At 39.8% G+C, this 24,972-nt stretch overlaps 1 pseudogene; it reads left to right on the forward strand.

Annotated features, from left to right (window-relative positions):
• LOC140243590 (nociceptin receptor-like) overlaps window positions 1-23,010 on the forward strand; it is a 58,935-nt pseudogene extending 35,925 nt beyond the window's left edge.
• The last annotated feature ends 1,962 nt before the right edge of the window (window positions 23,011-24,972 follow it).

The raw sequence follows: 24,972 nt of genomic DNA on the forward strand, positions 1-24,972 counted from the left end.
GCCGTACCAATGCAAAGTGATCTAACGGTTTTCCATGTCATCTGAATCATCTGCTTTAAAAACATCAATGATAACGACAATTCTATCAAATAGTATACAAATAGTGAATGGTCACGAGTGCAATGGTACGAGATTTCGCACGAGGTGAAAGATAGAGGCGCTCTATTCAACGAGGCGAAGCCGAGTTGAATAGTGCGCCTCATCTTTCACCGAGTGCGAAATCTCGTTCCATTACACGAGTAAAGACCATACACTATTTGTTTTATACAACGTCCAAGTAGATCTTTGTAATTGGTTGGATGATTGTTGGGTAGGTATAAGTAGGCCTAGAAGTCCATATATGTGTGAAAAATATAGCCATACTTACATGTGGATCCACTGCGATTCTCTTTCTGGCTTGTGCAGTCAGTGTAGATACAGGTCACAGCTAGCGCTCACCTTACACTAGACTAGCACTACGTAGGCCTACATACGCGCATGCATGTTCCGCACACGTATACTGCGCTAGCTGCATGCGATCCTCAATTATGCAACACACAGTACATGCAGTGCCGTACAATTTCTCGAACCGTGGAATAGAACGAAAAAATCGAACCAAGTTGCACGCAAAAATAGAACCAAAATTGCACGGCGCGTTGAATGGAGTACTTATTGAATATCACGTCACCAACAATCCTCCAATCAAATTACAAGGATCTACTTGGACGTTGTATAAAAGATAAAATTCCATATCTCTCGTGCACTTGCCCACCCTGAACACTTTGACCAGAGTCATTGGGCCGAATGCATAAACGCTAGCAATTGCTTGTGCTAGCCTTTTACTCCAATCCGTATGCATAAAAACAAGCAATTGCTTGCGAGCAGAAGCTTTTGCTAGCAAGCACAAGCAATTGCTTGCTGCCCGCAAGCAATTGCTTAGAGACCAAGCATTTGCTTAAAAACGTATGCATAAAACGGACCTTTTGCTAGTTGTTGCTAGCAATTGCTTACGATTTTCCAAGCTCTGTAAAATGAGCTTGAGCTTTTGCTTAAGCGGAACGTACCCTTTTAACTATCCTTTTCATATTTATGAAAGAAAGGCCACACTTGTGAAGGAGTCGTATAAATCTACAAGAAATTACTCTTAAGTAGTGTAAGAAACTTTTTCATTTCAACAACAGGAATTTCCAGTGGTTAGCACGCAAAATGTGATGAAAAACAGGTAGGATGTCTGACTTCGGTGGAGAGCAAGGAGACTTCTCTCCGCGTGCGATCTGGCAGATCCGAGCTACTGTAAGTTGCAGTGAGGAGAATCAGCCAGTACTATGTATGTGTGTATAGATGTGTGTGTATTTGTGTGTGTGTGCATTTCAAAGCTCTTCTGCTATGTCAGGAAATGTTTCTGCACACACATGCCCTTTCAAATACTAGTACATGCTGCCACACTCGCCTTTGTTCTTGTGTTCGCACAGGCGTGACGTCCCTTTTGTTCAAAACGCAGCAATTGCTTGTGCGGGACAAGCAAAAGGTATTAGCATGAGCAGAAGGTTATGCATATGGAATTAAGCAATTGCTTGAGCTAGACCTTTTGCTAGACGAGCTTGTGCTTTTGCTTGAAGCAATTGCTTACAAGCGATTGCTTGTTTTATGCATTCGGCCCATTGTCAGCATTCGCTTGGCCTTGCTATTGTTTTAGTTATGCATTCAGACGCACGGCCGCGGCGGGTGGTTGCTGTTCATTCACATTCACGATAGTTAGGCAGGCTTCTCAAACTCGAAAATGCGATGGTCCTTGCCTTTTAAAAACTAGAATATGCCTTTCAAGTGATGGTTTCTAAGCTGGGTACTGGTATATAGTAGCGTTCTGTGCCACCTTTCTTTCGAAGAATATCACAGTAAGGCTAATTCGAAGTAAATTAATCTCTTCTTCAGTAGCAATGAATGCACTTCTGATGTTTGTTTTAGCTATGGCACATCGTCTATTATATACCTCATGTATAGAATCCTCTCATCTGATTGGTTAAAAGGGGAGTCATGAAAATAGCTGTGCCCCATTGTTGATCAAAATGACGTCATGATTTACTGTAGCCTGTAAATACGTTTGGAGACGTACCCCGTACACATAGATCACAATACGCACCAATGATACGACCGCCGCGCTGTCGATCAGCGTTGATTACGAATGCTACGGTATCTATATTTCGGAATCTATATTTTCGGTATATAAAACAAATAATGACAGCTTGATATTCGGGGCACAGTTAAAATTATGTAGGCCCTCGGTGATGCCCGAAGCGAAGCTGAGGGCATAGTTATGGTTTTCACATCACCTTGGGCCCATAATTTTAACTGTGCTCTCATAGCAGTCATTATTTATATACTGTTGTTAGATTAGTCCATTTTTAATATTACGAGAGTAAAAACTTCGCCGAATTGTACCGAATTCATCAAAAGTACTTTCAATACCGCAGTCATCGTATTATTTTTTTTTCTTTGCTCTTGTTGCATTCCCCGTTATGTAGTAAGCAAAAGTCTGACATTTTGTCAGTTCCAAGATTAGCATACACACAGCATATATAATCTGTGCCGAAGTTGTAATTTTCTTTGCACTTAACGCAGTCTACCAATTATGTATAGAACTAAATCTTTTCGACCCTGTTGTCTCTGTTATCGCAGCTATCCCTTACATTGATTAACATGCGATATATAGTACCTCAATGGACCCCAAGCCGATCCGTTATAAAACACTCTAGCTTAATATTCATATTGACTTGAGAGTAGGTTTGTAATTTAACCGCCACCGGGTCGTCAGGTTGGATCTTCCGTTGAGAGAGATGTGTAAATGACCAGGGGCTTGACTGACGGCTATAACCACAGGAGGGGAGGGGGCGGAGTGAAATAGAGCGGCCGCTCGATCGGGTAATTTCTTCCAACTGGAGAGTTTTCTCCGAGCTTCAGGTGAAATTCTGACCAACATAATGTACTCTGTCTCCCATTCTGCCCTTCAGGGGGGTTACACAGCGTCTGCCATTTTTGCAATATGCTGCCACTTTTATGCGTGATGTGCTTATTGCCCATCCAATTATCTCAAACCGTGTGAGGGGGTCAATCTCGCTCTTGCAGCAATAAGCATGCTGTTGATGGTCTGGTGATTTTGACGATCGGGGGTGTGGATGAGAGCATTAAATCGACATTGTCCAATAATACCTCACTGGCAAGGTAATTGACAGCCCCACATAGTTAAAAACGAATATATATTGTGACGTATTTCGTCTCCATCCTCCCGCATTATCAGTTCTTCTTCTCCTCCTTCTCTTCCTCCCCCTTCTCCTCCTCTTCTTCTTTTTCTTCTTCTTTATTTTTTACTTACTATGCAAACCAATGCTACTAATTCTGCTGTAGCCTTTTGCCAAGGCCCTCTCGTTGTATGATAGCTATAACGGGCGAACAAACTCACTTCGTTCGTCCCATCATTCGCTCACCCCCATACAGCGAGAGGGCCTAGGCTTGACAAAAGGCTAATTCTGTTGCTATTCTTACGACGATATATTCCACAATGTTGTAATCTCTGTCTATCATCTAGGCCCTCCCTGCCTTCCTTGTAGCACTACTGTTTAATTTCTTTAACATCGCCCTTCCATTATTTCCTCTTCAGTAAAAAACCATTTGTCTTCTTAACCTCTCTCCTATTGTGTCCAATCTCTTCTCTTTATTCTTCGTCGCCTTCTTCTTCCTTTCCGTTACTTTCTGTCCTTCTTTTTTGCTCCATTCTCCACGCTTTCCGAGATTTCGGGGCGACACCTGATACCAATAATGATCATCTCCAGTAATTACAGGGCTCGGATTCAAAAGGCAAGAAAAAGAAAGGTTAATGGGTTACAGGATTGCCTTCTTGTTTTCCCGCCTTTACGGCGCCATGTTACCTCTCTTCCGCTTCCGTCGAGTCCTTGTAAATATGTTAGTATAAGACTATGCAAATGTTGCAATTGTTATTATATGCTCTATATTCATTTGGTTATTTTTGTGCGGAACACTCCTAGGTGAAACAGACTGATTCATGTTTAGATGGGTAACGAAAACAATCGCATCAACATGTTATTTTGTCCTTTCTTCTTCTACATCTTTCCAATGAAGTGGTTGCATTCCTCCCGGCTAGGTTAATGTGAATACATCAATGCGAACATATCATGTTCATTTTAAGAGCAAATGCTGATCCTATCCATATGCCGAAAAGGACATTTCCGTTTCAATAAATCTATGAAATATTCATGCTGACCAGAACAAGACCAGTGAGGGTTCTTTTGGTTTCTCGTAAAGTTATTGATAAAATAGAACACATCACTTCCGTCAGAGTTATTCAACTCCCTGGCGCCAGTATCTTCAGGGAACTAATCCCACCGAATTTGATGAAACTGTCTGCTTCACGTATTTCTGCGAATTTTTGGTTGGGGGAGGTACTTTTTTTCCACTAGCACCTTTCACAAGCATCCCTTTCAGGGGTTCCATCTTTCTGACGTTTCTCTTCATTCCATGCACTCTCATTCATCTTTCAGATACCTGTTGATCTATACGTGACGCTAGAAATCTTTTTGCTAATGGAGACAGCGCAAAGGCCCCCTCCCCACCCCGTAACTTGAGTTATCTGCAGGTGATCTCCTCTTGACAGCGGGTTAGATCGATGAGCGCATTTTGCAATCACCGCTTGAAAAGCAAGCAGTGCATATTTCAGGCTGAGCATACAACTCTACACTAAATTCTAAATGTTCTCCCAAGTCTATGAAGTAACAGAATATTCCGGTGAATGTTCAACTCTGATTTAAGCATTTCATTCTACTGTATCTAGATAATGATCGAATATGATTGTGAAGATAGAAAATAACAATAAAGAGCCGCTGTCGAGTCCCAAATAAGTGGAGAATGATCGCTGGCCACCACATAACTCCCCAAAACAGACACGAGCAGCAACAACAACGAGTATTATGGTGACCATCGACAACCATGCTTTGGGCAAACGGCCAACATAAGCCAGAACTCGATCGTTTGCTGCTATATTATATTATATTATATTATGTATATATATATATATATATATATATATATATATATATATATATATAATCATTTATTTGTTTACTTATTTATTTGCTTATCTATTTTTAACTGTGTAGGTGATATACAATTGTCGATGATATCTTATCTTGGTTTATATTCTTTCAAGATAAAAATGGTGTTTTCTTACGCATAACCATGCACGTGTACACTTCATTTTGTCAGGTATTGCTCATGGTTGTGAGTGTAAAATTAGTCTAAAAACGAAAAAGAACAATAGGAAAGAAATAATTAATGGATGCATGAAATACTACCATCGAAAGAAAAAAAATCAGTTTAGGGGCATTTATTTATTTATTTATTTATTTATCTATTTTTTTTTCTTCGCTGCTTCATCCTTTAAAACACTAATCACATGTATCCTCCTATTCGGGTCTCTTCTGATCAATAGAAGCATTTCCCAAACAGAGAATGATCGCCCTAGTGCATCAACTTTGGGAAAATCACTCTTGCTCATGTTAACGTGGCTTGAAGCAGTACTAAATTCGTCTTTCAGAACTAGATAGCAGTATTTTCACTACCTTTCGACTGCATTGATAATCAGCAAAATTAACACACACATTTGGCAATATGCAAAACAAAAACAAAAAAAAAAGAAGAAAAGAAACGACTGAGTTATCAAGCGCAACATGCAATTTCTGATGGAGGAAATTCAATCGAAATCCCAATGCACCTTCAATCTACTGTGACGTTTCGTCTATTTGACAAAATCTTAAGATACAAGCCTCTTCCTGCTTATTCGAAATAGCAGCGTTGATTGAAATTACCTGGAAATCCATTTTGATACAAACGGCATCCTGTTGTAAATCTCGGTGCGTGTCGCGAAGTGATGTAAATTAAAACATCGAGTTTCGCATTATACGCTACTGTTGTGGGTGTCGTGTGCTCTAGCATGCATAGAGTCGTTAATTTGATACAGTCGTGCTAGTAATCAATGGTATGTAGAAGACAGAGGGGATGGGATAATATTGACGATTTTGGTAAATACGGAAGGAGTTTAGGGCCGAGACAATAATGTGCCCGACGGTGAGTAATGAATAATAAAGGTTTGTAAAATCGAGATGAAAGTTAAAAATCATGACTTTTGAAAGTTTCAAGGGGAAAAAAAAAAAACCACGTTATTGGTATCACTGAGAGCGCTGAAATTCGTATACCAGTAAGACACCTGAAGGAGAATTAGTGCCCCTTGAAGATGATAAGCTGTGTAAATAAAAGCAGAAAAGTGACCGGAACAGGACGAAGAAAATTTGAGGAAATTCTGATAGAATATATAGGGCCTGCATATAAAAAAGTTATGTTTTTGTAAGCTAAATGTAGCACAAAAAAAAAAAACCCTGCTGAAAACTGTTTATCTCAAAGTGGCGAGCCAGTGGTGTACTTTTGCCTCTGACGAAGATTCTGCTAGGATCAACAGCTGAGGCCCCTTTTGACTCCTTTTTGGAAGCTGTGACTAAGCGAACAAAACGATTGTCAATTCCATGATGGCATACACCAGCTCATTACCATATTTTGCTCTGTACTATATAAGATGAGAAGTTTTAATTTTCCAACAAAGTAAATTTGTAAGTGTCCAATCATTGTATTTTTTTCTTTTAAACGCTAAATGAAAAAAAAAATAGTTTAGGAGTTTTATATACAGGGCAAATGGAAGGTGGGGTGGCAATGATACATTATGAAGTTGTCAATTTCTGTTTGATTGGTGTGTCATTACTTTTTTGTATTTCTTTTTTTTTTAAATCAGAAGTAACATTTGGTCAAATTTTCACCAGCCTGTTCCTCTTATTTTTCTGATTCTGAGAACATACCCCTTTCCCAACTAGAATCTGGTTGATCTTATATAAAATGTGTGGTCATATCAGAATCCGGAAGGGATTGGGTGGAAAAGAATAATAGTGATATTCTTTGCAATTCATGGATAAGATATGTTTTGCTGTCAGCACACTGTTTGGATTTCATTCATTTTTCTTTTAATCATATTTTGTTTAAACACACAAATCGGCTTTAGATTTGGCGTGATGTGAGTCATTGATGACACAATCTGGAACTAGAAAGTGCGTCACTCGTGTGAACAGATGGTATACATAGAAAGAGCTCTATGAAGTGCTAAGCCGGTTCGTGTGATCGTCAGTACCTACTGAATTAATATTGGGAGTCAAGTATTACTCCTACCTTAAAAACAAAGGTGACTGCAGTCACTCAGAAGACTTTCTGGAGTTTGATGAACGTTGCCAAAAAAAAAAAATAAATAAAGCAAGACGCTCACGGAAATGTAATTCAAAGCAATCAAATGTTTGGCAGGAGCAGATCATTTCAACGGCCGTCACCACGTTATCAAGGATAGAACGTTCAAAATTAGAAATTTGAGAGTAAACCGGCTTATTGCTTATCAATGTGTACTCAACTGAGCTGGAATCTTCTCACATGCACTGAGCAATGTACTACATTGTATTGCTCTTGAAGGGCCGGTTCTTGAAATGAAATCACGTCACGATACACACCATGCTATTTCACTGCCGCTTCGTGGTAATCAATGTAATTACATATTGATTTAAAGCAGGTATCACTAGATGGATCACCAATGCTATTACTTGGCAAGGTTGAAGCTGCCATAACGTATACAATCATCAAGGACGAAAGGGATTTGCGTCCGCTCAGTGCTCACTGTCCAAAATGAATTGCGTGCGAGTATACACCGCAGATTATTGTCCGGCGTCACGACAGGTATTAGATGAACCGTGTTTGTGCCTGCGTGAGTCGTGACAGTGCGGGATCGGCAAAATTCTCACGACCTGAAACGCAACCGATATAGCAGAGTTATACCTGTTTGAATAGCTATCTGTTCCCGAGCTTTCAGTTCGGCGAAATTGGCACGTTCGCAGCTATCGATTCACTGCAGTAAGTCCAAACAAAACTGATGATTTTCCTCTCGAATTTCTTCATGAAATGTCTCCTGACTGTTAGTGTGTGTTTGGGATGAATGATGAGCTTTCTTGCTTTTCTATTTTATGATATAGTGCCGGGTGTTTTGTTTGTTGTTGTTTTTTAGATCTTTCTTTAAACTTTTGGCGAAGCACAATTCAACCGACAGGTGAAAAGAAAAGGGTCCACGGCCACTGTCAAAATATCCGCTCAAAGTGTTGTTGATATAAGATATTCATTGAAACCGGTGCAGCGTAAGAACAAATCAAAAGAAAGGTAGAAGCTCACATCAAATTGAAATACGAAATATACAAGTATAGTCAAAATTTCTCCAGACCATACAGACGTCACTAATTTGTGAATCTTTGGCGAATATTAGTAAATCAAGATAATCAAATCCATTCACACACCTGCAATATGTCGCATTTCGTTGGAATGAGTGAATTATCCACTGCGAAGTGCGTTTAGTAATCGAACCCTTGTTTAGAGTGAGTGAAAAGGACCCTCTCCACGATCCTTCTTTCAAGAGTGTGAAGTAATACGAAGCCATTCACTTGACAAAAATCACCTGGTTATTTTGTTTTAATTTACGAGTTTTACTCCCAAAAATAGCGATATCTCTTTGTCATTAGCCATACTATACCCACATCAGTGCACTCAGTCCGTTCCTCATTTTTCTGTTTTTCACTGCACGTAATTTAATTTCATGTATAGGGCTAGCTACATACAGTAATCCCTCCTTTTGTTATTGTATGAATTGCCCTATTGATCAAGATTGAATAAAGATACAGAGAAACGAGATCTGAAAAAAAAAGAAGAAAACTTCGCATATTTTCCTCAAACCCACAAACCTGCCGAAACCGATCGATAAATCGCCAAAAAACACAGAATAGTGACAACGTTTGTTGCAATTTCATTCCTGTCACAAGTCATGTAGGTTGCATTGTATGTGGTGATTGACTATCAAGTGGGGCTTCCTATTGGATTTGCAAGTAAATTCTAAGTTTCTTTCACTGTTTTTTTATGCAAAGGTCATACCTTAACTATAATGTAACTACTGGTCATTTGAAAGATAACAAATCATAGACTACATCATACAAGTTACATCAAAGCAAAGCTTGGCATATTCTCTACACTTTGGTCATTACATGTCCAGAGTAACAGAAATCTATCAAAGTTATATTGATGAGGAAAAAAAAAGAACGTAATGTGTTTTTCAAAGCATGACTACGTTGCTTTCTCAGGCGAGTTTACCACAATTGCCCATACAAAATCAATGGAGGCATGAATCATTTAAATCAAGAATGTATTTATTATTCAAATTAGTGAAATTCTTCCGTCGAGATAGGCGAAAGCTCGGTGGTCTGGTGGAGATGACGCCTGTCCGGTGATCAGGAGGTCGTAGGTTCGAATCCTGCTCGAGTATGTACGCCCGTGATTTTTTTTTTATCATGGCTACTACTAAAACACTGATCAAGTCAGTGCTTATTTACGTCGATGTAGGGCAATTTGTCAATCAGTTGCAATGAAAAGAATGTAAAGCGGTATGTATGATATATTGTTGGAAAAAGGAAAGGGTGCATACAACACAATCACGCATCAGTAATGAGCCAGTGCAAAGAGAAGTCTGAGACAGAGTTTGCTTCGCCTCGTGTGTTTCAGAATGATAAACCACTTACCTTGTAAAATGTCCACTCACACGTTCAACTTACGGTACTGTTTAATGCCATCTCTCTATCTCTCTTTCTCTATTCTTATACATCAATGCATCTATCTCAATCTATCAACCAACCAATCTTATTATCTATCTATCTCTCTATCTATCTATCTATCTATATATTTATCTATCTATCGCTCTCTATCTCTCTCTCATTCTTTCTATATCATCGACTGCGCAAATGTGTGCAATACTCTTCTATCTGCAGGAATGGTCGATAAAGCCTAAAACCAAAGAAACTTGTCAGATTGAAAGGGTGTCATGATCCTTGTTTGCCACATCCGTTTAGTTAAAATGTAGCTCACTTAGGGTGAACGCCAACGGAGTAAAACATACATACAAATTCGACAGCTTGGTTCATGTTATCTTATACAACCTTGTCAGTATTCGAATCACCGCAGAAGCAACCACCGGCAGGCTGGCAGGAAGCTTGAAGATATTAGACATATCCCGTTTGACATTATTTTGCAGATCTGAAATATTCTTCAAGTTGAATTCATTCTGAATGAGTTGTCTCGTTGAAAAATGTCAAACATTTTTCCGGCTTCGGATGAATAGATATGTGTCATTATCACAATTTCAGTATTATTTCTCCACGAATTAATCTGAACAAAATCAATTTAAAGGAAAGACCACCTTTACTAGTCTGAGACAGACAGACAGACATACAGACAAAAGATCAAGTGTATAACAAAATGACATCTCATCGGGAAGACAAGATGGCAAAGGACCTGTATGTATTAATGTCAGATCGGTCAACTAGACAATATTCAGTCCATTTTAAGTATACTGAGATTCCGCAGTTGTTTTGAGATAATCTATCGTCCTTCACATTCAGTGAAGAGTATTTTCCACTGTACATTTTGACTTCACATTACATTTTCTCTTTATTGATAAAAACGTGAACTTTCAATAGCCCGTCATTAGGGGCTACTGCCTGTCACCTCTCTGGGTAGTTATTATCTTGGACTGTTTAAAAAGGTGAAATCGCCACAGGATAAGAATTCTATTTGTTTACACATTGAGTACTTTCTATAGAGACAATATTGATACGATGAACTAGAAATACAAGTAAAATAGTATTGTATTTGTCATTCACTGAATTCGCCGCAGACTATACACATCATTTTGAGCGACACTGCAGCAATTCCTGCTGCTGCACTTTTTTTTCTCTTTTATGCGGAGATTAGAATTTAAGACGTGTAAAAAAAAATTATGTTATCTCAGTCCTTCAAAATGCAAGCGGCGACTTGTAAACATTAACAGTTACGACAGAAATCATTTGCGCTATAAATATAGTTATATCAATAGGGTCAAGCAGCATTCGGGGGATATTCTGGTAGGAGGATCATCTTATGAACTAAAGTGTCGTTGATGCTTCTTTTACTTTTGATTCCTTCTGGAAATGTATTACTGTATTTTCTAGGTTATTTCTCGAACTCATGAGACTCTCACTGTTTCGTAGTAATTGATCAATCTAAAGGAAAGCAATTTTGTAAGTGTCAAGATTAAGTGTGAAAATCATACCATCAAGTAAGCAAGATAGCACATCAACTTTGCAGCGAAATGAGCAGGTGTATTTATTATATCTGTAGAATTCACGTCCTTCTTTCCACGAAGATTGAGAGAGGGGGGGCGGTGATATCCAACAACACATCACGCACTCTGTGAAACGCGTGAATATACAATATTGAAATTAGGACGGAGTGGTATGAGACTGCACGAGAGCGGCTGCTTCCGAGGGATTGGTTATTTGCATAGATGCCGTCTTTCAGGAAACGCCTCTCTCGCTCAAACACCAGGGCTGTACTCGGCAAATTTGAGCATCGTCAGCGCAGCAAACTCTCTTAACGGACAAAAAACGCCCCCCTGAGATGTGCGAAGGGAGGCGATCAATCAACCCAGTGAGCACTAAGAAATGGGTATCGTGCTCATTAAATGACTAACGCCCGACATAAGCAGAACATATTAGAATCATCGCACCAGCTATACGTAATGAAACTGCTATTGCATATGATATATAAGGATACACTCTGTCTGTCTCTTTGCCCCCTTTCTTTCTCTGCCTCTTAGAATTCATAGGTGGTTATCATAATTGTCGTTCCTTTCTTTTGGGGGTTTGTTTGATATTTCATAAAATGTTTATTAATAGTATGAAGTGACGAAAATGTCATAATGTTTCGACAAGGACGACACGTTAAAATGAAGCAAATGATATTTTATCATTGCAAAGTATTGTTTAGCCAAAGTTGCTGTTTGGGTCAGATACCGAACTATACCCAAAAGGAAACAGGCGTTGATGCACAAAGTGGCGATCAAATGCCTAAGAAAAACTGATATAAGTGAGCGAAATAGAATAAAGATTAATTAAACTCTGCATACATCGCCTTTGACATCTTATGCAGGTGAGAATGTAATGTGACACAGTAGGAGTTGAGCGACTTTCCTCAAATTAATATCGAAGTCAGGCTCTCTAATTGCTTGACTGTCAAACTTAAGACATCTTTCTCGGGTGGATTGAGATTCCTGAAGGCAATTTCGCAAAAGACATCTGACTTTTCGCAACCCGCGGATCTGGTGACCCATATACTCCCTAATCTTCCCCCATCGGCCCGGAACTCATTGCCCGCTCCTTTTTACGCGATTAAATGTTGCTCGACAATCGATGAAGTGGCGCTATTTCATATCCACGGGAGGGGAGGGGTGGGTCGGGGGCGGTAGAAGGAAGCGAAGGGGAGGCGGCCAACATAAAAAAGATCCCTTCGCTATCGGCAGCATCGGACAGTGCCGCGGAATACGATGCATCGTTGCGCAAAGTGCGCTGAACTGTCGACTTGCGAATTCGTACGTGCCTAGACGATTCCTTCTCCTTGTTTTGGTTCTCCCTGTTTACTGTTTTCATTATGGAAAGCAGGCACCCTGTGCAAATTAGCCAGCCGTCTGGTAGGCTTGAAGACCCGTTGACTTTCCATAATCCAAACCGACACACTGGGCATCTTTCCCGGTTCAGAAATTTTTGGATACTATCAAAATGTAATTCATTTGAGCCTCTCAAGTTAGTAAAAAGTACAGAGAAGGGTTTGGTGCATGTGCTAGGAGTGTCATACTGTTATCATTATCATATTATCGTTATCATCATAGTTAGTGTTTCTTATCACCATAATGATTATCATAAATGAGGAAGAACGAATCCCTAGGTTAGTAGAGCATCTCTGACTCTTACAGGCCTTACCCAGACAAGCTCGGGACAACGTCCGGAGAACAAAATTCATCGCTTCGGGTAATAAAACCGCAGGAGAGAGTGCCGGGTGACGTCTTAACAGACACACACTGAAAACCTTCTCCGGGTAGGTTTCCATAACAACCTGCCCGTTCATCTCTTTATGTGTGGTGTGAGTGTATATCTTCTTTTTTTTTTTTTTTTTTTTTGCTTATTTGCGTGTGTGTGTGTGCGCGCGCGCGTGCGTGCGTTTGTGTGTTTATGTATTTTGCCGTCTTAAAGTCTGTTATTTGGTTTATTTGCACAAGCAGGTATTTTTTGTTACGATTTCATCTTTGCAATGAAAAACATTATAACACAGTTACTTGCCATTGCCTTGATTGACGAAAATGATAAAGCTTCGGCCATTTTCCCCTCTTTTCAATAAAAACTAATTGTCATCACAAAAACAAAATGTAAAGGTCATAAGATATAAGAATCATTCATGATGTAGCTATTTAATAACCTGTCTCAGCCCTTATGCAGACCAAGATCCACAAGCTCATTGACAAGCAGATGGCACCTAACCCTCGCTTCCGGATAAGATAACCCTATACCCTTCTTCCCAACCCCTCACAATTCCTCTCACCACTCTTCCCCTTTCTTCTTTATCTGCCACCCCGACCCCAACCCCCCCCCCCCGACACACACACACACACACACATGAAACTCCTTGCCCTGATCACCTTATTATTCGCATCGAAACACAGGCCATGTGGCAACGCTGTACTTTCTCGAACTGCGGGAATGTAAAGATCCAAATCCCCGTAACAACCAGAGAGCTATATGTAACTCCGGGTCCACTCGACCGATGGAGACGTGAGCTGGAAACCAATACGCGACTTCTCAGGCTGCTTTGAAGGTTTGCACATGATCAGAAGGAAAAGGGTCATTTGTAACAAAGTGCGATACTATTCCTGAATGCCTCTTGAGTTTTAAAATGAAGGGGGAGGGGGGAGTATGAGATACGTTCAATCTAGTTGTAACTATGGAAGCAGCCATGGCTCATGGAAAAGGAGGATTATAGATTATTGTAATCGTCATCTAAAGCTCTTCATAAATTGTACACGGGTTTCTCGAGTTTGTATCGCAATGTGAGAATGATAAAATTTTATTGTGTGTTGTCTAGGTTGTTGACGTCAAATATATTCTCACTTTGGTTGGATATTTACGGCTTCCTCCAGCGTACAGCTTACATACTAGTAATATACATACATGTAGTTGGTATTATTAATGTATATATGTATATATATATATATAGAGAGAGAGAGAGAGAGAGAGAGAGAGAGAGAGAGAGAAAGAGAGAGAGAGAGAGAGAGAGAGAAGATCTATACTACCTGATTACAAAGACTTCTAATAGCCAGCGTGGCATTTCGAGTACATTAGGGAAATTTACAAATTAGCAATATGAGAAGGCAAACATCCCAGCGACATTTTGAGCAAAAGCAGAACTTCTTACATCTTAATTAGGCAGCAAGGCGGTAGGGATGAAAGTGCTCATTACATTCGAAAATTTGATTATCTAAAAATCAGTGGAAAGTAGAAAGGAAAGAGATGCTAATAAACACAAAAGCTCGAATGTTTGGCAGTAAGTAAATCAGTGTTTCCGTTTATGATGTCTATATTGTACCACAGGTTTTATTCTTGCAGTAATAGTGATAATAATAGCAACAATAATAATAATGGTGATGATAATAGTAATAGTAATAATGATGATGATGATGATAATAATAATAATAATAATAATAATAATAATAACAATAATAACAATAATAATAATAATAATGATAATAATAATAACGAAACAATAGAAATTAGAATTACAAAGTAAAATAAGATGAAATAGACAAAGTGAGAAAATGGGGAAAAAACCATTGTCAACCTTTCCGTCACCTTAAAGAATGATCATGTTTTCGAGCCATTTGCTATCTACTGAAGATGACAAGTTACACGTGGTGAATTCTTGCCCAGAAGTCTTTTGGCGCTTTCTTGATCGACAGGATGGGGTAGGGAATATATAACATTTTCCATTCTGTAATTGAGTTCGCTTTCTCGGTCGTATTTTCCTTGGAGGCGACGAAGGCCTGTATCCCTGGTGATTTGAAATTCCCTCCGACGGGCAGCCATCCGCGTTTAATCTTGCATTCGCCGGCCGTCTGTAAGCCCCGAGAGGTAATGGACAGGGCGCGACAGAAGTAGCGCAGCAAAATAACTAACGGGCTGACAGTGCAAAGTACGTTTGCTACGGGGGCGGTCTCCCCCCCCCCCCCCTCCATCTCCACAAGTATCTATAGGCAGACAGAGTTTGGATTAGAAAGGCGCATTTAGTAAAAGTTAACTTGCACCATTGAAAAGAAGAGGCATGCTGTTAATCAGAAATCAGGATGATAACAGCTTTTTGTGGTTGTGTATTATTTTGAACATTTTATTATCAGGACTCGAAAATGGATTTCCCCTACCAATTTCACTTTTCTAAACAGTCTGTGATTGTCCCATGATCAAGAAGAAAAAGGGAGGAGGGTGGGGAAATGGGGTTGTGGTGGCGGTAGAGAAGAAGAAGAAGAAAAGAAGAAGAAGAAGAAGAAGATATTATGTAGTCAACTGTGCACATGTTCACCAATCAGAAACAACAAAATGAACCGTGCATGTGACATGAACCCCTCTTGTTGTTGTGGTGGTAGTTTGGAGAGGGGAATGATGTACAATAGCGATTCAGCTCACATCACCTTCCCGTATATTGCCATAGATGAGGTCCTCCGCTCTTTGCTTCTGCCATCATTTGCAGAGCCACCCCGTTACTATGCCAGCTATCATTATGTCCTTTAATGTTAAGTTCTGCGTGTAAAGTGTAATTGCCTGATTATCCTGTACTTGCGAATAAAGTATTCATGAGATTTGATCCATTTTATACCATTACAGTCGAAATCTGTCGAAATTTGTAGCCATTAACTGGTTTGGTTGACGTTGATAGATGATGAGGATAACATTAATTCATAATATTTATCACTCTAATGACATCGCTATCAAGATAAACCAAATCGGAAGATGATACACAGGCGTCCAGTTGTTGGCACATCACTTTTGAGACAGATTACTGGCCTCCTGGCTAATTGACTTGATTTACAGCAAACTTAGTAACGACTAAGAAATAACAGATATTATTCGTAGAATGCCTTTGAAATTGATATTTTTCATACTTTACCTTATAATCTGTTACTATTTCCTCCTTCATGCCCTTTCTTATTCTCTCCGTCACTTTCTCCGCCAACCTTTCTCTCTCTTTCCATATTATTATACATCAGACTTATTCTTCTTCTTTACAGGATCAAGTCGAATCCACATGTAAGACCCCATTCATATTCTTTAGAAAGACAAGATGTAGTTGGAAAGTAAGACCGCGTGTAAACAAGAGTGCAAGATACTTCAGGAAAATCCAATGGAATGTCACCTTTTTAGGGGTTGAGTATCTTCAAGACCCGATGAAGTCGACGGCGTCTACCTTTAAGAGCAAGATGTCCACATGTGTCGTAACGAAGAAAGACAAACAAAGAATACCCCTGGAACGCCCGGCGTATTTTGTTAGTGTGAACTGGGTCTCAGCCGTCATCGTTGTATCTTTCAAGCTGCGTGTGGTATTCGATTTGCAGGAGACACCGACTCGACTCCCTCTTTCCACGGTTCCATATCCGCCAAAGACTGTAGGCTTCCCATTTTGATAAGCATCGACCGATCTCAACATGATCCTTCGGATGTTTGGATGACACCGGTATAGCAGTGAAATATGATCGCAATTCCAACCCAGTGCCAGTTATACAGAGTCTGACGCCAAAATTCAGTGAATTATTTTCCAGCTTAAAGGAACCAAAATTCAGTGAATTAATTTCCAGCTTAAAGGAACATCATTGTGGAGTGGCGCAATGAAGTTGTGGCGCAATGAAGTTTGTGTTATCCTTTTTTAATCTGACATGAATTGGATTGATCCCCCCCCCCCCCCCCCCACTCACGCGGTCATACATACACATTTATGCTTGTTCCACCCCTGCCACAGGCTTTCGGAAGGGAAGCCACCAAAATTACCCCCCTGTTTTAGGGTTTTGGAAGGGAGACGCAGCAGAATTGCCCCCTATCACATGTTTTTGGAAGGGAACGAGAAGGCAAGCTGGAGCCTGGCATGCTTTACATCAAAACATGCACCCCTGTTTCAGATTTTTTTTTCTCTCTTTTTTCTTGATCTAGATATTTCAGAATTGTTTGGGAAAGATTTGTAAACTACCCCTTATCAGAAATATTTCGGGGAAAAGATAAAAGGCCCCCCAATTTGAGGATTTTTCGGGGATTTTTCCCCCGAGCTGAGCCTCGAAAATATACCCCTTTCCCGAAAAATTGGGAATGCGCATGCGGTAGCCTACGGATGGCCACCTTAGTTGGGGGGGGGGGGGGGGGGGTGATTGATACACTAGATCCGATTTGGGTTTTACGTGCAAGCGCCATTGTTTAACTGACATCAATGATTCAAATCACTTCCATTAATTTATAAAGTGACAATGTAGACATCATTATTGCGATGTCAACGTAGTGTCTGTAGAGTCTTGCGCCGAAATTCAGTGAATTATGAATTCAACTTAAAGGAACACCACCTTAAAGGAAACCAAAACCCCAAGAGAAATGTGGCTGAAGTGAAAGCAGCAACATTTGTAGAACACATCAGTGAAAGTTGTGGAACCGCTGGATGAGGAGACTACTAGAGATCATGACGTCATGTGTGGACAACAATATAAAAGGAGTTATAAAAAATTCATTTTTTCATGAGATTACACATTCCATCAACTTGATACTGACATAAGGGTAGTATTATTTCCCCTGCTTTCTGAAAGCGGGTAGTCAAGTGTTCTTTCACTATGCTAGAAAAGTGAAAGCATGTTGAATTTTCTTTATATTTTTTATTGTTGTCCACACATGATGTCTTTAACTCAAGTAGTCTCTTCATCCAGCTTTTCCAACACCAAAAGTTTAAAAATTCATAACTTTTGCATCGATTGTCCGATTTTCCTCAAACTGTCATTGATATGTTCTACTAATGTTGCTGCTCTCACTTAATCCATATCTATTTCTCTTTAGGTTTTGGTTTCCTTTAGTAGTGGTAATATGAATTTATTTTCTCCCAATTAATATGACATGAATTGCGAATGATTTACTTGATGTCATCTAGGTTTGGTGTACAAGCACCATTGTTGACATCGATGATTCAGATCACATTCATTCATCAAAAAAATGTACTGTAACAATGCACAATTACGTAGAATTGCGTTTCAGTATATGCCATGTTTGTTTGTTGGTTGGTTTGGTTTGTTTAGTTTGGTCTATTTCCATGATTTCTGTACACTGTAGTATACATGCAAAAATCTAATGTAATAAACTCTTGCACAGAAACAGGTATTCAATACGCCTGCAAAATTCTGAAAATATATACCGAAATTATTACTTTGTTTTGCTGTTTCATTGATATTTAAAACTTCATGGTGTATCCGCGATCTTTAAGCGTCAACATGATCTAGTCAACAATACTAACCGCCTAGTAGGACGGCATTATGAGGTCACGTGTCGTGTAATTAGGACGCAGCGGAAATCGACTCTCGTCCCCTCGTCGTCCCGTGGAGCCTTCGGGAGAATGTTGGGTAAACATTTGTAGAGATGAAGTCACGGCAAAGTTAGGATGTTTACGCATTAGCCTTAACTCTGGCGACATTGGACGCCTGCAGGGGGCATCACGTGCAACATCTGCGCCTCACAACAACACCGTTCGTTTGGCTATATGGACAGAAGCGCGACTGGACCTCTCGTTGTAGATGTACGCGTATATGCTGCGAATTCACAGTGAATTTGGCGAACAACTTGCGACGAGTCAGGCAACAGCAGTCGGAGAATTAATTCGAATGCAACAAAATTCGCTTTGAAAGGCTGTGTAGTTATTATATCGCTCTGGAAAAGTGTCTACCAATCATTAATATAGAAAATACTCTGACATAGGATTAAATATACCAATAAATCCTTTTCTTTTTTACACATTTTCCTGCTCCTTCGAACAACAACAGAAAAAGATGTGTGTTTGTTCCCTTGTCAACCGATATTTATCATGATTGCCTGTAGTCCCCGAGGCTGCATAGTGCTGCTGTTTAGTTAACATTGCCGAGCTTCTGTGATCAATTCGAGCAAGGCCCCAAAGTGTTACATCAAGACTGACTGCAACGGCTGGCGTGACATGGGACATTAAAATACTGAGATTATCTATCCTGTTATTCTTCTTCATCCTCTTCTTCCTTCCCCTTTCCCTCGTCTTATGACTCCTCTTACTCCTTCTCTTCCTCCTAAGTCTGTTCTTCTCCACCACCTTCTGTTACTTCGTCTTCTTTATTGTTTTACGTCTCTCTAAACACGAGCAGATAAGCAAGACCAAAAAAAAAAAAAAGCGCAAGGGAAGATGTAAATTTAGGCTTCGAGCGGTACATTCTAAAAACCCTCCCAGATAAACATCGATTGCCATGGCAACTCTGGGGCCGTGCAGAGAGTTTAGTCTGTTGTAGTGATGGTGCGAAATCGCTGTCTAGATCTATATGACGTCATCACTAAGAGTTTGGAAAAAGAGGCTTGTAAGCATACTGCTGGTAGCTTGATTCTAAATGGGTCTTGTCGCTGTCGAGATCGCTTGCCTCGAGTTACTTAACCGTCTGTGTGCCATGTTAAATTCCTGTCCATAGGTTTGTGGGTGAAATTTGGGCACATTTGACTCATTGGCGTAGGAAGGGTTAACCCGTTCCATACTGATTTCTGAAATCCCCATAAATTTAATACACAGCCCAACAGGTTCCCGTATGGAACGGGTTCAGTGATAGTTGTAAGTTTCACGGTAGTGGTATTGCAGGTTGTGTATATAGAGAGAGTGGAAAATTATAAAAAGTCTCACCTTTATCAATATCCACTTCTTTCTATTTTTATGTGAACCTATATGTAATATCTTAGAATTGAGCCGTGTGTGTTTGTTCACATTGTACAAATGTGTAATACATAAAACATTTAAATCGATGCATATCTCAGAAAAATTGCCCCGTGGTGTCCTTGACATTCCAGCTGTCATGTGAAAATACTGATTTTTAGCAATTTGAGCAATGTGAACATTTTTTTAAGCAATTTGACTATAAGGCTCATTGTGTTGACGTCTGGAAGAGAGTCCGCTCTTTGATAACCATTGATTCAGCTGATATTTGAGGAAAGCGTCCACCGACAAAATTGTATAGCGAGGGAGATTCACTCACAGAACTCTACACAGTAGAGTTCTTAGGATTCACTACCGTCGTGATGTTCTACCTGCAATTGTATGCTCTATAGAGGGCGACATGCCAGGTAATCCAGAGCGTGTTGATAGATAGAGTTGCGACACCGGAAGTTCGCGCTGATTGGTCAATCCCTAAAAATAGTTCCCCCTGGTCGTATGATGTCGATAAGACTTTAGAAAACCGCGTACCCTATTATGACGCAAACAATGCATTTATTGTTATTTTGCTCCGTGGCTTGCGCAAAGTAGAGTTACGCGCTCCGCGCATGGGTTTTGCGCGAGAGTGCAAAATAGCTTCCCCTCGTCGTCATAACAACAGTAAAGACCCACAGCCCGGGATTTTGAATTACAACAACAATTGTAAAGGAGTGGGACTACATGATAACTCCGTCCTTACACTTTGACGTGCGCCCATCAACATCAGCCAGGAGCGTTAAAACAACTCTGAAAATATTTCATCCTTTCAGGTTGTTTGCTTCCGTTTCCTTGACCTCGACAGTAAGTACTCCTTTCTCTACTTCATTAAGTTTACATGATTGGCGTAAAAACACGACATTTTTCTCAACAAGTCACACTCCCGTCGCAAGCAACAATGTATCTCACACTGCCGCTGGGTCCGTATGGTACTGCGCGCCTATGTGAAAACCCTGTAGAAATAATTAGTCGACATCGACGACCAGGGGGAACTATTTGACGTGACCTTTGTACCCCAGTGTCGCAACTCTATCTATCAACTCGCTCTGAGGTAATCCTGGTCGCCCGCATCACCTGAAGTCTATGAGGATAACCATGTTGCATCATGAGCAAAGTAAAGCTGGGTAATCGCGGTTAACATTTTGAGAAAAAGAAGGTAATAGACGTCGTGCTGTGAATTTAGTAAAAAAGTAAAAGAGAACATATCTAGGGCATCCATCAGCGTGCGTCTTCTTCGCATTAACCTGCATCGGGTTCCCGAGCATTTAACATCTTCAATCTTTCTTTGTGCAGAATTCTACTGGCCTTGTGAAATTTAACTCTCTAATTACTGTGGTATAAAGATGCAAAGAAATATGGAAAGAAGGATACTCTAGTAGTGCATTTGCATAATGCATCGAAGCAAGATGGAGTGGTGTACAATCTCAGCAAATAAAAGAAATGAAAATTAGGGAGACTTTTCTATGTATACATGTATGTATGTTATGTATGTATTCATTGATTTCTTCTTATTTATTTATTCATTTATCTGTTTATTTATTTATTTGTTCATTTATTCATTCATGTATTTATTTATTTATTCACACATTCATTCATTCATTTTTTTTTTCATTATATATTTCAATGCACTTATGTCTAATTTTGAAGACAATTTTGACCTGCTGCTTTTAATTCGATTTCCAGGTGGTACTTACGGTCACGCAGTGCGGGGTACGAGTGAGCGAGCTAATAGCAGTCTATGCCTTAATGAGCACCACGCTGAACGGCCTTCTCAATCCACTGGTCTACTGCGTGCTCAGCCGCCAGTACAGAGAGGGTTATGCGCGGTGCTTGAGGTTTCTGGTCGTCGCGTGTGGTCTGCAAAATTGTTTCATAGGTAAAGAATTAACGAACATTAACTGTTTGGAGACAGAAGATGCCATGCTTCAGTCATTAATATTAATTAAGTTTAGACGGTGATCCTTAACCTCGAAGATAACTCTACTGTTAAACATCGAGGATAAGCTCTATGGGGCGCCAAGTGTCGTACGAGCGATTTTGTTACGAAATGATCCATTTCGTCGACAAAATGACTGATTTCGTAACGAAATCGTCCATGCGACACTTGGCGCCCCATAGAGCTTATCCTCGAAGTTAGCTTATCCTCGAAGTTAAGGATCACCGTGTGAACGTGTGAACAATTATTAACCAGGAAAGCCACATGAGGCATATTACGATACTAAAAATATCAAGAAAATTTCCAAAGATTTCTAAATGGATAAGAAACACTGTAATGTGGAGAACAAAGCTGTAGCTTCATTTGCAAGGGATACCTGAATAGAACACCTTGCGGGGCATACATCCTTCTGCAAGATGCTTTTTTTTTTAATATATATTATACTTACTTATACAATTTATTGACTAATAAAATAATACATCTGATGAGGTGCGGTCGTCTCTGAAAATATTGCTTACTCTAAAGATACTAACTCTGATAAGCAACGCCTAATTCTCATGATTATAGCAGGAAACATCATTACCACTACAATAATGGTGATGATTGTAATAATGATAATAAAGATGATAATGATAAGAAGGAGAAGAAGAAGAAGGCGTAGTAGTAGTAGTAATAGTAAAAGTAGGATAGTAATAGTAATAGTTTTATCATAACTGCTTTCATCAACTTCATCATTATTGTTACTGCAGAACTTTTCCTTTCACTGTTAACATCAATTCTCTTATTAATGTCCTTATTCTTTTACAGTCGTTATTAATGCATTCAAATCATCTATGTACATCATCATTGCCACTTGCGTAACAAGATGAATTGAGAAGATGAACCAAAACTTACGTATGAAAGGCTTACACAATCAACCTATCTTGTGAATTTCTCCGGATTCAGGCTACTCCCGATGGAGGGAGTCCAGTCGATTCCCGATGTCGCTGGGCGAAACCCACCTTGAGCTCCGTGGTACGACGACCCACAACGGAGAGGAGATCGCCATGAAAGTCACGGTCCTTTGACCGGGTCGATGAACTATACTAGCCTTCGATCTAGCTCTCTGATGAACACATTTTTCTGTCGCTCGTTCAAGGACTTCGTGGACTAAAAAGCAGCTGCGGACGATAAAGTTTAAAAGATTAATTTTTATACATGTATTCAAAGTGACGACTGCAAAAAAAAAAAAAAATTCAACTCGACTATTTTTTGTGTGACTTCAGCAACTGGACTACAAGGCAAGAGGTGTTGGATGTACATGATACAAGAGGGGTCTAGGGCAATTACCCCATGGGCGATTACCCCGGACCCTTCCCCTGGCCCTAAGCCTGAACATAATCCTAAACCTAACCCTAACCCTAATCTGTACTGTAACCTTATACCACTAACCAGTATTTAGCTGGGGTAATTGCCCTATGGGGTAATTGCCCGGATACGTACCTGAGATGTCACCTACCGACAAACGAGGACCCAATTCAATCTCACCGAGATGTCCGACTACTAATCCATCTTTTAAGTCATGCAAGACATCGCAAATGACCACGGATCGTGTCGCACACCCATTTGTGACTTGACCATAGCCCTTTAACCAAATAAAGACATTGCTGATTTTCGTGACATCTACTTTAGTAGTTTGGACAAAGCTTTGCACGCTTACTGAAAGAGCATTTGACAACTATCTAATGGTAACGTTCGATACCCCCTACAAGTGCCTTGGTCGGACAAGGTCTGGCTTATTCACTTTCACTGAGAAGTGATAAGTGGTTATTGATTTCACTTGTACATCTTTACTTCAAACAATATCTAATGAAAGTTGTGTGGGGAATACAGACCAGACTTGATGGTCAAAAAGAAAAATGTGTATGAATACGCGAACAAACAACAAAGCATCCGATAGATTACATAACACATCTTTCTTAGGCAAGAACGTCCATTTTCTAATTCGTCTGTGCCTAGTAACTTTGACTGATAGTATTTAGAAAGAATCATCCTCGCCCCTCGGGGTGTCGATGAATATGGAGGCACTACGCCATCTACGATGAGAGTTCGCAGAGCCTATAACAGCCATAGGCAATTCCTTCAAAGGCGAAAAGGATAACTTTGTAACTCTATGAATTTGATTGCAAACAAGGTGCTATACTTGCTTAATCAAATTGATTTGATTTTTATTCAAGTAACCAGAAATCCAGATATTTAGCCCGCAAACCTAACAGCCATAGGCAATTCCTTCAAAGGGGAAAAGGATAACTTTGTAACTCTATGAATTTGATTGCAAACAAGGTGCTATACTTGCTTAATCAAATTGATTTGATTTTTATTCAAGTAACCAGAAATCCAGATATTTAGCCCGCAAACCTTTCATTTTCATCACCGCATATCATATTATTCTAGCCCTGGCATGCTGGACTGTGCTGTGTCCTCGGAAGTTAAAGAGTATGACAATAATGTTATTCAACCTTTTCTGCGCTAGGGACTTTGTGGACAGTGAGCACAACGCTTTATGGGGGGTTCTGACTAATCGGCACCCCACACACGTCACATAAAGATTTGAAAGAAATAAGCCAGTTCAGAGTTAACTCACAGGAACATTGATACGAATGACCTTTCTTTTTTTTCTCGGTCAGTTAGGGGAACTTCACTCATTTTCAGTGCGACAAACATGTTACTTAACAATCTATGAGATTCATCAATCCTGTTCTATTAAAGAATGAACTTGCGTAGACCAATGTAGACCAGATGACCAGAACGATCCGAAACACTTGGTAAAGAGTCCATGTCATTATTTTGCATTGAATGTATTAGCAATCTCTTATGGGCATTGAAAAATACTACTTTTGCTGTCAGATGGATGTGCTGGCAAGCAGCATTTTTTTTTTTAAGGATTACGTGAGTAATCATTACGTCACAGATGCTTCTCCCAGTGAATTTAAAAACCAACTTGTCTGTTGGTACGAACAATCTTTTTTTTTCTGCTCATGCGCAAAGTG

The sequence above is a fragment of the Diadema setosum genome, chromosome 20, assembly GCF_964275005.1.
Source record: "Diadema setosum chromosome 20, eeDiaSeto1, whole genome shotgun sequence".
In the NCBI taxonomy this organism is placed as follows: domain Eukaryota; kingdom Metazoa; phylum Echinodermata; class Echinoidea; order Diadematoida; family Diadematidae; genus Diadema; species Diadema setosum.